The sequence below is a fragment of the Dendrobates tinctorius genome, unplaced genomic scaffold, assembly GCF_039654945.1.
Source record: "Dendrobates tinctorius isolate UK_male_01 unplaced genomic scaffold, ASM3965494v1 ptg000014l, whole genome shotgun sequence".
Classification (NCBI taxonomy): Eukaryota; Metazoa; Chordata; class Amphibia; order Anura; family Dendrobatidae; genus Dendrobates; species Dendrobates tinctorius.
In genome coordinates this window covers 27,520,675-27,536,066 of record NW_027361682.1, presented here as the reverse complement: position 1 = coordinate 27,536,066, position 15,392 = coordinate 27,520,675, and the positions used below count along the sequence as shown (strand labels likewise).

Genomic DNA, 15,392 nt, shown 5'->3' with positions numbered 1-15,392 from the left:
CAGACTGCCTTGCTTTTGAAAAATAAAATGTGGACTCTTCTGATTGTTATAAATTGTAAGATGTATTATGTTAATTACCCTAAACATCAAGTGTAGCCACCAAGAATTATATAATCACTAGCTGAAGAGCCCGGCGCTGCCCGGGCATAGTAACTAACTGTGGTTAGTTATAGCAAATTATAATTATCCTCCTTCCCATAGTTCCGTGCCCATATACCCATCATACATATCCACCATCCCATAGGCCCGTGCCCATATACCCATCATACATATCCTCCATCCCATAGTCGAGTGCCCATATACCCATCATACATATTCTCCATCCCATAGTCCCATGCCCATATACCCATCATACATATTCGCCATCCCATAGTCGAGTGCCCATATACCCATCATACATATTCTCCATCCCATAGTCCTATGCCCATATACCCATCATACATATTCTCCATCCCATAGTCCCATGCCCATATACCCATCATACATATTCTCCATCCCATAGTCCCATGCCCATATACCCATCATACATATTCTCCATCCCATAGTCCCATGCCCATATACCCATCATACATATCCTCCATCCCATAGTCCCGTGCCCATATACCCATCATACATATTCTCCATCCCATAGTCCCATGCCCATATACCCATCATACATATTCTCCATCCCATAGTCCCGTGCCCATATACCCATCATTCATATTCTCCATCCCATAGTCCCATGCCCATATACCCATCATACATATTCTCCATCCCATGGTCCCATGCCCATATACCCATCACACATCCTTCATCTCATAGTACATATACCCATCATACATATCATCCATCCCATAGTCCCGTGCCCATATACCCGTCATACATATCCTCCATCCCATAGTCCAGTGCCCATATACCCATCACACATCATCCATCCCATAGTCCCGTGCCCATATACCTGTCATACATATCCTCCATCCCATAGTCCAGTGCCCATATACCCATCACACATCCTCCATCCCATAGTCTCGTGCCCATATACCCATCATACATATTCGCCATCCCATAGTCGAGTGCCCATATACCCATCATACATATTCTCCATCCCATAGTCCCATGCCCATATACCCATCATACATATTCTCCATCCCATAGACCCATGCCCATATACCCATCATACATATTCTCCATCCCATAGTCCCATGCCCATATACCCATCATACATATCCTCCATCCCATAGTCCCATGCCCATATACCCATCATACATATTCTCCATCCCATAGTCCCATACCCATAATACATATTCTCTATCCCATAGTCCCATGCCCATATACCCATCATACATATCCTCCATCCCATAGTCCCGTGCCCATATACCCATCATACATATCCGCCATCCCATAGTCCCGTGCCCATATACCCGTCATACATATCCTCCATCCCATAGTCCAGTGCCCATATACCCATCACACATCATCCATCCCATAGTCCCGTGCCCATATACCTGTCATACATATCCTCCATCCCATAGTCCAGTGCCCATATACCCATCACACATCCTCCATCCCATAGTCCCGTGCCCATATACCCATCATACATATTCGCCATCCCATAGTCGAGTGCCCATATACCCATCATACATATTCTCCATCCCATAGTCCCATGCCCATATACCCATCATACATATTCTCCATCCCATAGACCCATGCCCATATACCCATCATACATATTCTCCATCCCATAGTCCCATGCCCATATACCCATCATACATATCCTCCATCCCATAGTCCCATGCCCATATACCCATCATACATATTCTCCATCCCATAGTCCCATACCCATAATACATATTCTCTATCCCATAGTCCCATGCCCATATACCCATCATACATATCCTCCATCCCATAGTCCCGTGCCCATATACCCATCATACATATCCGCCATCCCATAGTCCCGTGCCCATATACCCATCATACATATCCTCCATCCCATACTCCAGTGCCCATATACCCACAATACATATCCTCCATCCCATAGTCCAGTGCCCATATACCCGTCATACATATCCGCCATCCCATAGTCCCGTGCCCATATACCCGTCATACATATCCTCCATCCCAAACTCCAGTGCCCATATACCCATCATACATATCCTCCATCCCATAGTCCAGTGCCCATATACCCATCACACATCCTCCATCCCATAGTCCCGTGCCCATATACATATCTGCCATCCCATAGTCCCGTGCCCATATACCCGTCATACATATCCTCCATCCCACAGTCCAGTGCCCATATACCCATCACACATCCTCCATCCCATAGTCAACCATTATGACATCAAAATGAGCGGCGGGGCTTGCAACCTATGATGACATCAGCGTCACCATGGCAACCATTGTGACATCATAATGAGGGGCGGGGCTTGATATGCACATACTGTTTCCCCATTATGTAGATAGGGGCATTATGACATCATAATGAGGGGCGGGGCTTGACGCGCACACACTTTTCCCCCATTATGTAGATAGGGGCAAAATTGTTTGGTGAATTGGAACGCACAGGGTTAAAATTTCGCCTCACAACATAGCTTAGGATGCTCTCGGGGTCCAGACGTGTGACTTTGCCAAATTATGTGGCTGTAGCTGCGACGGTGCGGATGCCTATGCCGGACATACACACATACACACATACATACATACATACATACACACTTTGAGCTTTATATATTAGATTGTTGTATAACCACTGTGAAAAAGTCACTGGCAAGGTTATGAAGGGGAGATATGTTTCACTGAGGCTAATGGTTTCAGGGATTTAAAACCCAGAAGTTTTCCTCCAGCACATTAATTGTTATGAGGCATTAATTAGCCATTTCGTTGAAGGTCTGGATTTTTTTGTGGACAACAATAGAGCTGGTGGGAGGTTGTCCACCTTATCTGGTCGAGGCTTAAACAGTCAGCCTCCAGAGGCAGTCAATGTTCAGTGGGGCTGGAGAGAGGAACTTCAGCATTTTTTTGTCCTGAGGAGGGAAAACTGAAACTGTGGATGTTACAGTTAGGTCCATATACAGTGGGGAAAAAAAGTATTTAGTCAGTCAGCAATAGTGCAAGTTCCACCACTTAAAAAGATGAGAGGCGTCTGTAATTTACATCATAGGTAGACCTCAACTATGGGAGACAAACTGAGAAAAAAAAATCCAGAAAATCACATTGTCTGTTTTTTTTTCCTTTTATTTGCATATTATGGTGGAAAATAAGTATTTGGTCAGAAACAAGCAATCAAGATTTCTGGCTCTCACAGACCTGTAACTTCTTCTTTAAGAGTCTCCTCTTTCCTCCACTCATTACCTGTAGTAATGGCACCTGTTTAAACTTGTTATCAGTATAAAAAGACACCTGTGCACACCCTCAAACAGTCTGACTCCAAACTCCACTATGGTGAAGACCAAAGAGCTGTCAAAGGACACCAGAAACAAAATTGTAGCCCTGCACCAGGCTGGGAAGACTGAATCTGCAATAGCCAACCAGCTTGGAGTGAAGAAATCAACTGTGGGAGCAATAATTAGAAAATGGAAGACATACAAGACCACTGATAATCTCCCTCGATCTGGTGCTCCACGCAAAATCCCACCCCGTGGGGTCAGAATGATCACAAGAACGGTGATCAAAAATCCCAGAACCATGCGGGGGGACCTAGTGAATGAACTGCAGAGAGCTGGGACCAATGTAACAAGGCCTACCATAAGTAACACACTACGCCACCATGGACTCAGATCCTGCAGTGCCAGACGTGTCCCACTGCTTAAGCCTGTACATGTCCGGGCCCGTCTGAAGTTTGCTAGAGAGCATTTGGATGATCCAGAGGAGTTTTGGGAGAATGTCCTATGGTCTGATGAAACCAAACTGGAACTGTTTGGTAGAAACACAACTTGTCGTGTTTGGAGGAAAAAGAATACTGAGTTGCATCCATCAAACACCATACCTACTGTAAAGCATAGTGGTGGGAACATCATGCTTTGGGGCTGTTTCTCTGCAAAGGGGCCAGGACGACTGATCCGGGTACATGAAAGAATGAATGGGGCCATGTATCGTGAGATTTTGAGTGCAAACCTCCTTCCATCAGCAAGGGCATTGAAGATGAAACGTGGCTGGGTCTTTCAACATGACAATGATCCAAAGCACACTGCCAGGGCAACGAAGGAGTGGCTTCGTAAGAAGCATTTCAAGGTCCTGGAGTGGCCTAGCCAGTCTCCAGATCTCAACCCTATAGAAAACCTTTGGAGGGAGTTGAAAGTCCGTGTTGCCAAGCGAAAAGCCAAAAACATCACTGCTCTAGAGGAGATCTGCATGGAGGAATGGGCCAACATACCAACAACAGTGTGTGGCAACCTTGTGAAGACTTACAGAAAACGTTTGACCTCTGTCATTGCCAACAAAGGATATATCACAAAGTATTGAGATGAAATTTTGTTTCTGACCAAATACTTATTTTCCACCATAATATGCAAATAAAATGAAAAAAAAACAGACAATGTGATTTTCTGGATTTTTTTTTCTCAGTTTGTCTCCCATAGTTGAGGTCTACCTATGATGTAAATTACAGACGCCTCTCATCTTTTTAAGTGGTGGAACTTGCACTATTGCTGACTGACTAAATACTTTTTTTCCCCACTGTATATTTGGACAGAGACAACATTTTTCTAATTTTGGTTCTAGACATTACCACAATGAATTTTAAACAAAACAATTCAGATGCAGTTGAAGTTCAGACTTTCAGCTTTCATTTGAGGGTATCCACTTTAAAATTGGATGAAGGGTTTAGGAGTTTCAGCTCCTTAACATGTGCCACCCTGTTTTTAAAAGGACCAAAAGTAATTGGCCAGATTAAATAATTGTAAATAAAATGTTCATTTCTAGTACTTGGTTGAAAACCCTTTGTTGGCAATGACTGCCTGAAGTCTTGAACTCATGGACATCACCAGACGCTGTGTTTCCTCCTTTTTGATGCTCTGCCAGGCCATCACTGTGGTGGTTTTCAGCTGCTGTTTGTTTGTGGGCCTTTCTGTCTGAAGTTTAGTCTTTAACAAGTGAAATGCATGCTCAATTGGGTTGAGATCAGGTGACTGACTTTGCCATTCAAGATTATTCCACTTCTTTGCTTTAATAAACTCCTGGGTTGCTTTGGCTTTATGTTTTGGGTCATTGTCCATCTGTAGTATGAAACGACGACCAATCAGTTTGGCTGCATTTGGCTGGATCTGAGCACACAGTATGGCTCTGAATACCTCAGAATTCATTCGGCTGCTTCTGTCCTGTGTCACATCATCAATAAACACTAGTGACCCAGTGCCACTGGCAGAAATGCATGCCCAAGCCATCACACTGCCTCCGCCGTGTTTTACAGATGATGTGGTATGCTTTGGATCATGAGCTGTACCACGCCTTCGCCATACTTTTCTTTTTCCATCATTCTGGTAGAGGTTGATCTTGGTTTCATCTGTCCAAAGAATGTTCTTCCAGAACTGTGCTGGCTTTTTAGATGTTTTTTAGCAAAGTTCAGTCTAGCCTTTTGATTCTTGATGCATATGAGTGGCTTGCACCGTGCAGTGAACCCTCTGTATTTACTTTCATGCAGTCTTCTCTTTATGGTAGATTTGGATATTGATACGCCTACCTCCTGGAGAGTGTTGCTCACTTGGTTGGCTGTTGTGAAGGGGTTTCTCTTTACCATGGAGACTATTCTGCGATCATCCACCACTGTTGTCTACCATGGGCGCCCAGGTCTTTTTGCATTGATGAGTTCACCAGTGCTTTCTTTCTTTCTCAGGATGTACCAAACTGTAGATTTTGCCACTCCTAATGTTGTAGCAATTTGTCGGATGGTTTTTTCTGTTTTTGCAGCTTAAGGATGGCTTGTTTCACCTGCATGGAGAGCTCCTTTGACCGCATGTTTCCTTCACAGCAAAACCTTCCAAATGCAAGCACCACACCTCAAATCAACTCCAGGCCTTTTATCTGCTTAATTGAGAGTGACATAACGAAGGGATTGCCCACACCTGTCCATGAAATAGCCTTGGAGTCAATTGCCCAATTACTTTTGGTCCCTTTAAAAACAGGGTGGCACATGGTAAGGAGCTGAAACTCCTAAACCCTTCATCCAATTTTAATGTGGATACCCTCAAATGAAAGCTGAAAGTCTGAACTTCAACTGCATCTGAATTGTTTTGTTTAAAATTCATTGTGGTAATGTCTAGAACCAAAATTAGAAAAATGTTGTCTCTGTCCAAATATATATGGACCAAACTGTAAGTTCTTCGGAGCGGGCAGATCCCTGCAGATGTAGAAACTGTTTACCACTTTGTCTTGTTGATCCTTCTGTTCAAAGGACTGTGTTTATTTTCACTTCATTTTGGTTTATGCTGCCTGTATAATATAGCAACGGAAGATTTAAAGAGACAGTGTTCCTGTTTCTACCTCCGTGTACCGCTGAGTGAATTGATCTACCACACCACCTAGCTCAGTGTCTCGGTATTGAAACATAACCACCAAGCATTGTATGATTATGTAACCACCAAGCTTAGTGCCTCATTATTATGGTTTAACCATCAAGCTTTATGCTTCCACCAATTATAATGATAAAGAATTATATAATCATTGTTGTATACCAAGCTCTGTGCCTCAGTATTAAGATGTAACCACCAAGAGTTGCATAATTGCTGTGTTACCACCAAGCTAGGTGCCTCCACCAAGTGTAACCTTCAAGCATTGTTTAACTGCTGTGTAACCACCAAGCTCAGTGCCTCATTATTGAAGTATAACCACCAAGAATTTTATAATTGCTATGTAACAACCAAGCTTTGTGCCTCCACCAACTGTAATGAAGAAGAGTTACTATATAATCATTGTATATACCTACCAAGCTATGTGTTTCAATATTAAGATTTAATCAGCAAGCATTGTATAATCATTGTGTTACCACCAAGCTAGGTGCCTTCACCAAGTGAAACCTCCAAACATTGTATAATTGTTGTTGTGTAACCACAAAGCTCAGTGCCTCATTATTATGGAGTAACCACCAAGTGTTGTGCAATTGTTGTTGTGTAACCACCAAGCTCAGTGTTTCAGCAGTAAAGTGTGACCACCAAGTGTTGTATTATTGTTGTTCTGTTACCACCAAACTAGATATCTCCACCAATTGTGTGCTTGGTGCCTCGGTAGTAATGTGTAACCACCAAGCTCCTTGCCAACATCTAGTGTGTAACCAACAAGTTTGCGCCTTCATTGAGAAACTGTAATCATTCTGATGATATGTTTCAAGTTGAGTATGATCCAGTTCCAGTTGAACCCTGTCTTATCAACTCTGCCCCATCCTCGTGTGGGGAGCCATGTTTGAAGTCAAGTACCGACTTACTTGCACCCCTCCAATAAAAAGGGATTATCCAAAACTTTCAACTCCTTTAAGAAGGTATTCTACCTGGCACAATTGTGTTACCAATTTTCCTTATAATAAGCTGTCATCAAAAGTTAAATCTAATCATAGAGACTTCCTCCTACTTAAGTTGATACACACCTTTGGCATTGGTTTCCATCCACCATGCCCTACTGAGGTGTCTAGATTATAAACTACAGCCACCATATAAGATATTGATATTTTTTACAATCTTTTTAATAGCGTGTCTTCACTAATATCTCTCTGACTGTCCTTGCATAACTCCATATAACATGCCACTATAATTCCTCCAGCCCCTGAGCTGCATGGAACCAGCATGACGGTAATAATGACATTGTACTCAGTAAGCAGGGGAGCAATGCATTAGTTTCACAATTCTCACGCTCGTCTGTACATTAACTAGATACCGATATTAGTCCATTTTACTACGTTATAATAACCCAGACCTGATTCGTGTCTCTCGCTACAGAGGTCTGGCAGACGCAGAAAGCAGTTGTTTCCAGCCAGCTGAAAAGACTATTGATTTTGTCTCACTCTCTCGCTCTAATAGGAAACATTTCAAACACTTCAATAAATCCTGATTGTGGTATGGATGGATCTCCGGCCACTAGTCTGCACCGTACTGGCACTTATCTTACGTATTTATTTATCAATCAAAAAATATTAAAGTGGAAACCCATGGTCCATCTTTGTGTAGATAGTTTGCGCCATTATTTATGTACAACCGTTAATACAGACGCATTAACTACAGCACATCCCGCCATATGCTGCATGTTGCCCCTTTTGGTACCTTGGCATCTCCCTGTATCAGCTCTACACTGAATGATCCATGTACATTGCTTTCTATTACCACTTCCCTACATAAGACATATGTTTAGACAATGTACAAAAAAAACTACTGTATAGTGCCCAGTTATCTAGACCGTGCAGTAAGGTTCCCAATTACCAGCACCATATGTTGGCCAAATAACATTTCCTAAATCATGCTCTACAGTACCGGCGGCATCATTATACACTACAAAAATAATATACAGCACCACAAAGAGTGTAGCTCTATATCACCACATAGTGGTAAAATAATACCACCATATGGTAACCAAATAAAAGATGTGGTCACATGCCAGATTTTCTCCGCACAACCAGGAAGTACTCTGTGTCGAACCGTTCACACAGTAAATAATCAGGAGAGGCAGTTTACCTCTCTTTCATTGGCCAGTGACTAGTTAAATCGACCACTCACCAGCTGCCCATCACCCCTGGACGAAGCTTTCCACAAGCGAAACGCGCGTCAGGTGAGGTGGGTTCCTGGTCCTGTGCACTACTGGTAATCACATTCTCTATTACTACTGTCTGCTTAGTTGTGCTTGCATGTTCTGGCTAAATTACATCTTTATTCCTTTCTGGGTATTATATATAGGCATCCAATGTGATCAATAGTGTCCACTCTGATGCTCCTGTGTACACATATATTTTTTCATATATATTTACATTTATATAATTGTGTTGTCATCATACAGATCCACAATGGAGTTTTGGAGTCCTGTGACAGTCCTTTGTTTACTATGACCCTATCTGAATGTGTTTTATATGCTAGCTCTGTGGCACTGCCATATAAACCTTAATGATTATTATTTATATATTATAGATCGTAGCCGTGTACTGTACGCCAATTACTGCCAGGCTGACCCACCCTTGTCTTTTTCTGCATTTGTCTATACAAGTAATATCAAGATTGATTCTCACAAGCTTAATACCGTCATATTGTCCTAAACACAGATACCAAATAGCCCATATATAAATTAACCTGTTATATGACATATAAATAATGTCACTATACAATTAATTTTAAAATCATTGTTCACAAGCTTTTTAAGTAAATACCGCCATATAGTGCTTAAATAATATCACTGTACACTGACAAAATCATAGCACCATATATAACCTCCATACAGTGACCAAATAATAACCATATATATAAACTAATGTAATGACAGTGATTTAAAATGTCTAAATAATACCACTATACCATTATAATTAAGATTGCTGGTGGTCACAAACTTGCTAAGTAAATGCCACCATATAGCGGTCAAATAATACCACCATACAGTGTCCAAATAACACATCCATATATAAGTTAATCTAATATCAATGATATAAAATGTCTAAATAATTGTTCTATATAATACAATTGGTGCTGGTCACAAACTTGCTAAGTAAATGCTGTCATATTGTGCTCAGATAACACCACCATAGAGGGACCAAATAACACATCCATATATAAGGTAATCTAATAAAAGTGATATAAATAATGACCCCATGCAATTCATATTAAGATTGGTTCTGGTCACAAACTTGCTAAGTTACCATAATACCGTGATATAGTGGTCAAATAATGCCACAATACAGTGACAAAATAACAGATCCATATATTAAGTAATTTTATTAATTGTGTAAGGGTATTAGTTAGATATTTTATATAACAGTTATCAGATTGGTGGGGGTGACAAACGTCTGGCGTCCTTTTTATAAGAGATGGATTAACTTTTTGGGTTGTGTAGTCGTAAACTAGAGTAAGACTATGGCAGGAAAGGAGAAAGAATGGTCAGAAACTCGACCAAGTTAAACTCAACCTTCTCCTTGAAAGGACAAGAACTGATTTTGATTTTATTGGGGACATATTATGGCAAGACCCACCTCAAGTAAGGAGGAAAGAGGGGGACGTTTGCAAAAATTACCATGAGTACGTCTTCAAGAAGACTGATGAAGACCCAAGTAGTGGGATAGAGAGGACATTCTGGAGAAGTCATGGCCATCAAGGCTTGGAACTGACCAGACGAGAAGCTGGTAATAACAATAGGCAAGTTTTTATAGTACCATGGCTAAAGACCTGGCCTGGACAAGGGGGATTATTTACCAGCAGTAATTCTCTATGTGCTGCTCTCTGCTTAGGTCTGGATCATGTCATTGGATGAAGAGCAGGACACCAGATTCACCAGCTCATCTTTCCCTGAATAATGGGACAGATCATAGGACAGAACTCTTCCTCTGTTCCTACACCTGTATTTAGTAGTCTTAGGTGATACGTAGATCTGAGGAGGGTAGTTCTTAACCCTTCACACTTTACCTAGTTTGGCATTTTCTTTCCCTGGCGTTGACCCTTTACTCAGGACCAGCAGTGGACACTGCGTCCGCACATTCCACTGAGGCACGGTGCACTTAACCCTATATGTGCACAGGTCTGACAACACTTGCCCTACTTTTTCATGACACAGAATATTTAATGATCTAGTGATCTTCAACCAAGATTATTGGTCCACCTGACCTAATAAACTTACATCAGACCTTCATCAGTTACAGAATAAAGTAAGACCAAAACGTTTTGCTTACTACTAGTGTGGACAACATTAAATTATCTGATCACTTAAGTTGAATGTTGAGTCTCTTAATATATGTTGAGTCGACCCTTTATTGTCTAACAACTTGAATATGCAGTATGTTGGCCAAATGTTCATTTGGTCCTCGGCTATTCCTCAACCTAATGTGTGTGGGCTTCTTAACTCTGCTGAAAACCTTGTTCTTTTTATTTATGGTACATGTCCAAGAAGCCGAGATATGGGAAGTTGTTTGCCAGGATCCCAATCTTCACATTAGTTGCCACCGGTGTTTTGGGTTTTTTGTGCCCTGGCAAAGATGTGGCTCCCAAAAGGCAAAAAGGCCAGGGTTCCCCAACTTCTGTCCTCAAAAGCCACCGACAGATCCTGTTTGCAGGATTTCCTTACTACTGCCTAGGTATTAATTCCGTCACTTGTTAGGAGATCCTAAAAACATGATCTGTTGGTGGCTCTTGAGGACTTGCATTGAGGAACCCTTAAAATATAAAAGAAAATCTGTGTTTTTTGTTTTTTCTCTACTTCTTAAACCTACACAATGAACATTTTGTGAGTCATGTAAGGAAATGAAGTTTCTACTGATTTTAATATCCAGCAAATTCCTAGATTTTACCTTTCTGTCCCTAATATTTGGGGCGTAACTAGAGGAAATTCCCAACTAGCTTGGTACCTGAGAAGGGATCTGTGATGTCATACCAGCTTTTCACCTACTCTTGACTTTCTCTCCATTCTTTTATTAATATTTTTTGGAATATTAGAAATGACCAATACACTCTTTCTCCAAGCCATGCTGGGACATGGTGAGATGCCAGCTGATGAGACTGGTAGAGGACAAATGAAATTCCCTTATGACAGTCTGCAAACACTTGTTGCAATCACATTGTAAGCTCTCCGCAACAAAGCATCCAAAATGTAAATCTCTGCTACAAAATATCATGACAGACTACACAGTGCCATTCTTACGGGGGATTGTTGGGGGGCAGCCAGAGGAGGGGATTCGCTGGTAAATGTTGTGTCTCGCTGACATTACTCATTGCATGCTAAAGCTAAATGCTGAAATGACCAATCCATTCTGCGCCCTGCGGTGTGCCAACTAGTCTCATTTATACAAGGGGCAAAGCAGCTCCTCGTCATTAAAGCCACTGATAAGATTAGTACTAGAAGTTGCAATTTAAGCAAACATATTGGGGAAAAAACTCACAGACCCGTAGAGCCAGGAGAGAGGTAGCACCTACTGGGTGCTGGGTGCCATGGATGAAGGGAGATGCCAACTAGTCACTGTGCCATAGCCAGGGTGCTCAGACACAGGGCTAGGGTACCCAGCGTGTGGGAAAGTCTAGTAGTTTGAAATCTGAATAAATGTTATATATACACACACACACACAGAATATATATATATATATATATATATATATGTTATATATCTTATTGCAAAATGGACATTACAAGTGTATAGGGTTATTTTGCTGAAAGTGAGCAGTCAGTAGGTCACTTACCTCTATAGGGTCATCTATGGGTTCAAGAAGCCAACACAAGGGGATTGGCTTTGTGTTAGTCCATTATCCTGAAGTTTTCCACCTGCGCTAGATCCTTGCAGAATTTTTCGGGATCTTGCACGGAATCCTCCAATGCATTTATGGGATCTGATGGAAGAACAGCTCTCGCCTGTGACTTCCCTCCAGCTGGTCACAGCTCTCCCAGTGCGTGTGCGCTCGGTCTGAAGCTCCCTCTACATCTGAGGTTGTATCCAGGAGTTAGAGGAGGACTCGCAGAATTCCTCCTGTTCACACACAGATGGTGCTCAAGCCATACAATAGCACTCAAGTCTATGGCAAGCCAGGAAGATGGAGACAGCAGCCTGTCTCTCCGCGAACACCGAACCCCCCAGTTCTGCGTCACCACTGACAGCAGTCAATCATTGTGTATCAGAAATGTATGCCATCATCTCATTCCTCTACAAGGGACTTGCAGAAAACTGCAGAAATGCTGCAGAAACGACCCAATTCACATGTATGGACAACGGCCATCGATTAAGTGTAAGGTTGTGTCTAACCTATAGATGTTTGTCATTTGTACAGTTATTATTTATTCTACTCATTTATATAGCGCCATTAATTGCACAGCGCTCTACAGACATTATCAGCACTGTCCCCATTGGGCTCACAGTATGTTTTTGGTGTTTGGGAGGAAACCGGAGGACCCGGAGGGAACCCACGCAAACGTGGGGAGAACATACAAACTCCTTGCAGATGTTGTCCTTGGTGGGAATTGAACCCAGGACTCCAGCGCTGCAAAGTGCCACTGCTTACCACTGAGCCACTATACAGTGCTAACCACTGAGCCACCATATAGTGATAACCATTGAGCCACTGTACAGTGCTATCCACTGAGCCACCATACAGTGCTTACCACTGAGCCACCATGCAGTGCTAACCACTGAGCCACTGTACAGTGCTAACTACTGAGCCACCATACAGTGCTATCCACTGAGCCACCATACCGTGCTAACCACTGAGCCACCATACAGTGCTTACCACTGAGCCACCATGCAGTGCTAACCACTGAGCCACTGTACAGTGCTAACTACTGAGCCACCATACCGTGCTAACCACTGAGCCACCATACAGTGCTAACCACTGAGCCACCGTACAGTGCTAACCACTGAGCCACCGTACAGTGCTAACCACTGAGCCACTTTACAGTGCTAACCACTGAGCCACCATATAGTGATAACCACTGAGCCACCATATAGTGATAACCATTGAGCCACTGTACAGTGCTAACCACTGAGGCACCATACAGTGCTAACCACTGAGCCATCGTGTTGACCATTTTATGCTATATGTTCTAATATCCCTGTGTTATTATGATCACAAAAGGGCACATCAGCATATCTGCATTCAAAACGGTGAAAAGACAAAATCAGCTCTGCTACATCTATACATGTTCCAGCAATCTATGGAAGCTTATTATTTCTCCGCTGCCAATTTGCATCTATTTTCCTTCAAGGGATATTCCGAACATTACATTTTTTGTTTTCCAGATAGGTGATGAGTTACAGCAGTGGCAGAGCGTGAGTTGCCAGCACCCGGGACAAGGCAAGTATTTTGTAACCCCCTAACTCGGGGACCATTATCGCTTCATGGGTCTCTTTCGCTTGTCCAGTATTGAACTATTTATCCCCCAAACACATGTATTATATTTTAATAAATTAATAGTATTTTTACAATTTTTGTTGAAATCTGACATACCGTAAATGTTGAAAATGATAAAGTGTTGTAAAAAAATATATATAATATATTTACTTGTTTTTATTATTAAACTTTATTACCCTAGTCCTTACCCTAACCCTAGTGAGTCAACAATGTCACTGCTTGATTATATTGGAACAGCAGCACACAGCCTAGTAAGTAACACATCACTGGAATCAAGCTTTCAGACCCTACATTATGCTGCTCTCAGATTATTTAACCCCTGAGATATAGCTATAACAACCTCTTCTTTTAGTAGTAAGTTAGAAGTTTTTTTTTTTTTATTCACTGACAGCAAGCAGATATTTCAATAATGGAGTAGAAGTAAAGTATAAAGCTATTTATAACTAAATACAGTACTAGATACAGGAGATTGGAGAGAGGGCAGAGGCACGTCTCTCTATATTGGGAACTAATTGAATGCCAAGCAAAAGCTTCTACATAGACCCAAATGTATCAGAGCTGACTTTGTCATGTGGCACAAGTGAAATTCTTACCAGTTAGGCCGGTTTCACATTTGCGCTTTATAGCGCTGCGACGGCCTGCACATGGCTGCCGCTAAGCCCCGCCCCCTGCCGGCTCCCTGCCCGCCCCATCCGGTCATCGCCGCCTACTAGCGCACATGGGCGCTTGCGATCTGCGCACCCTATCTTTAGCATATGGTGCGCAGATCGTGCGCTGGCCGTGCGCTAGCAGGATTTTGCCGTGCGCTGCGCACTTTTGAAGGTGCGCCTGTGTGCGCCGAACACAGCATGTTGCATTTCGGCGCGCACGGCGCACCTTCAAAAGTGCGCAGCGCACGGCAAAATCCTGCTAGTGCACGGCCAGCGCACGATCTGCGCACCCTATGCTAAAGTGCTAAAGATAGGGTGCGCAGATCGCAAGCGCCCATGTGCGCTAGTAGGCGGCGATGACCGGATGGGGCGGGCAGGGAGCTGGCAGGGGGCGGGGCTTAGCGGCGGCTGTGCGCAGGCCGTCGCAGCGCTATAAAGCGCAAATGTGAAACCGGCCTTAGTCCAACTTTTGACTTAGTAAAATGAATTCCAATGAGGCCACAACCTAAACGAAAAAGTTTTCTCCGTTTCATTCATGTAGCTAGATGGTCATCAAAATGCTCACAGCAGCACAGAGTATTTTAGGGTTAGTTGATAATTTACCTGTAAACAGCTGAGGACAGGTCTGAATGAGGTCATTGTAACAATGGCAAGTAATTATAGGGGAAGTTGCAGGGTGTCTGGCTGGCACAGGTCTCACCCCGCAGGGCGCAGGGTCTCTGGCTGGCACAGGTCTCATCCCGCAGGGCGCAGGGTCTCTGGCTGG

At 42.8% G+C, this 15,392-nt stretch overlaps 1 protein-coding gene across 2 annotated transcripts in view; it reads right to left on the bottom strand.

Annotated features, from left to right (window-relative positions):
• SSTR2 (somatostatin receptor 2) overlaps positions 1 to 15,392 on the bottom strand; it is a 44,137-nt gene that overhangs the window by 14,933 nt on the left and 13,812 nt on the right. The window contains exon 1 of one of the 2 annotated variants that reach the window (XM_073560163.1): positions 12,318 to 12,670. The exons of the other annotated variant lie outside the window; for it this stretch is intronic. The gene's annotated coding sequence lies outside the window, so the exon portion shown is untranslated. Of the gene's footprint in view, positions 1 to 12,317; positions 12,671 to 15,392 lie in introns of those variants that run through there. 2 annotated transcript variants of the gene reach the window in all.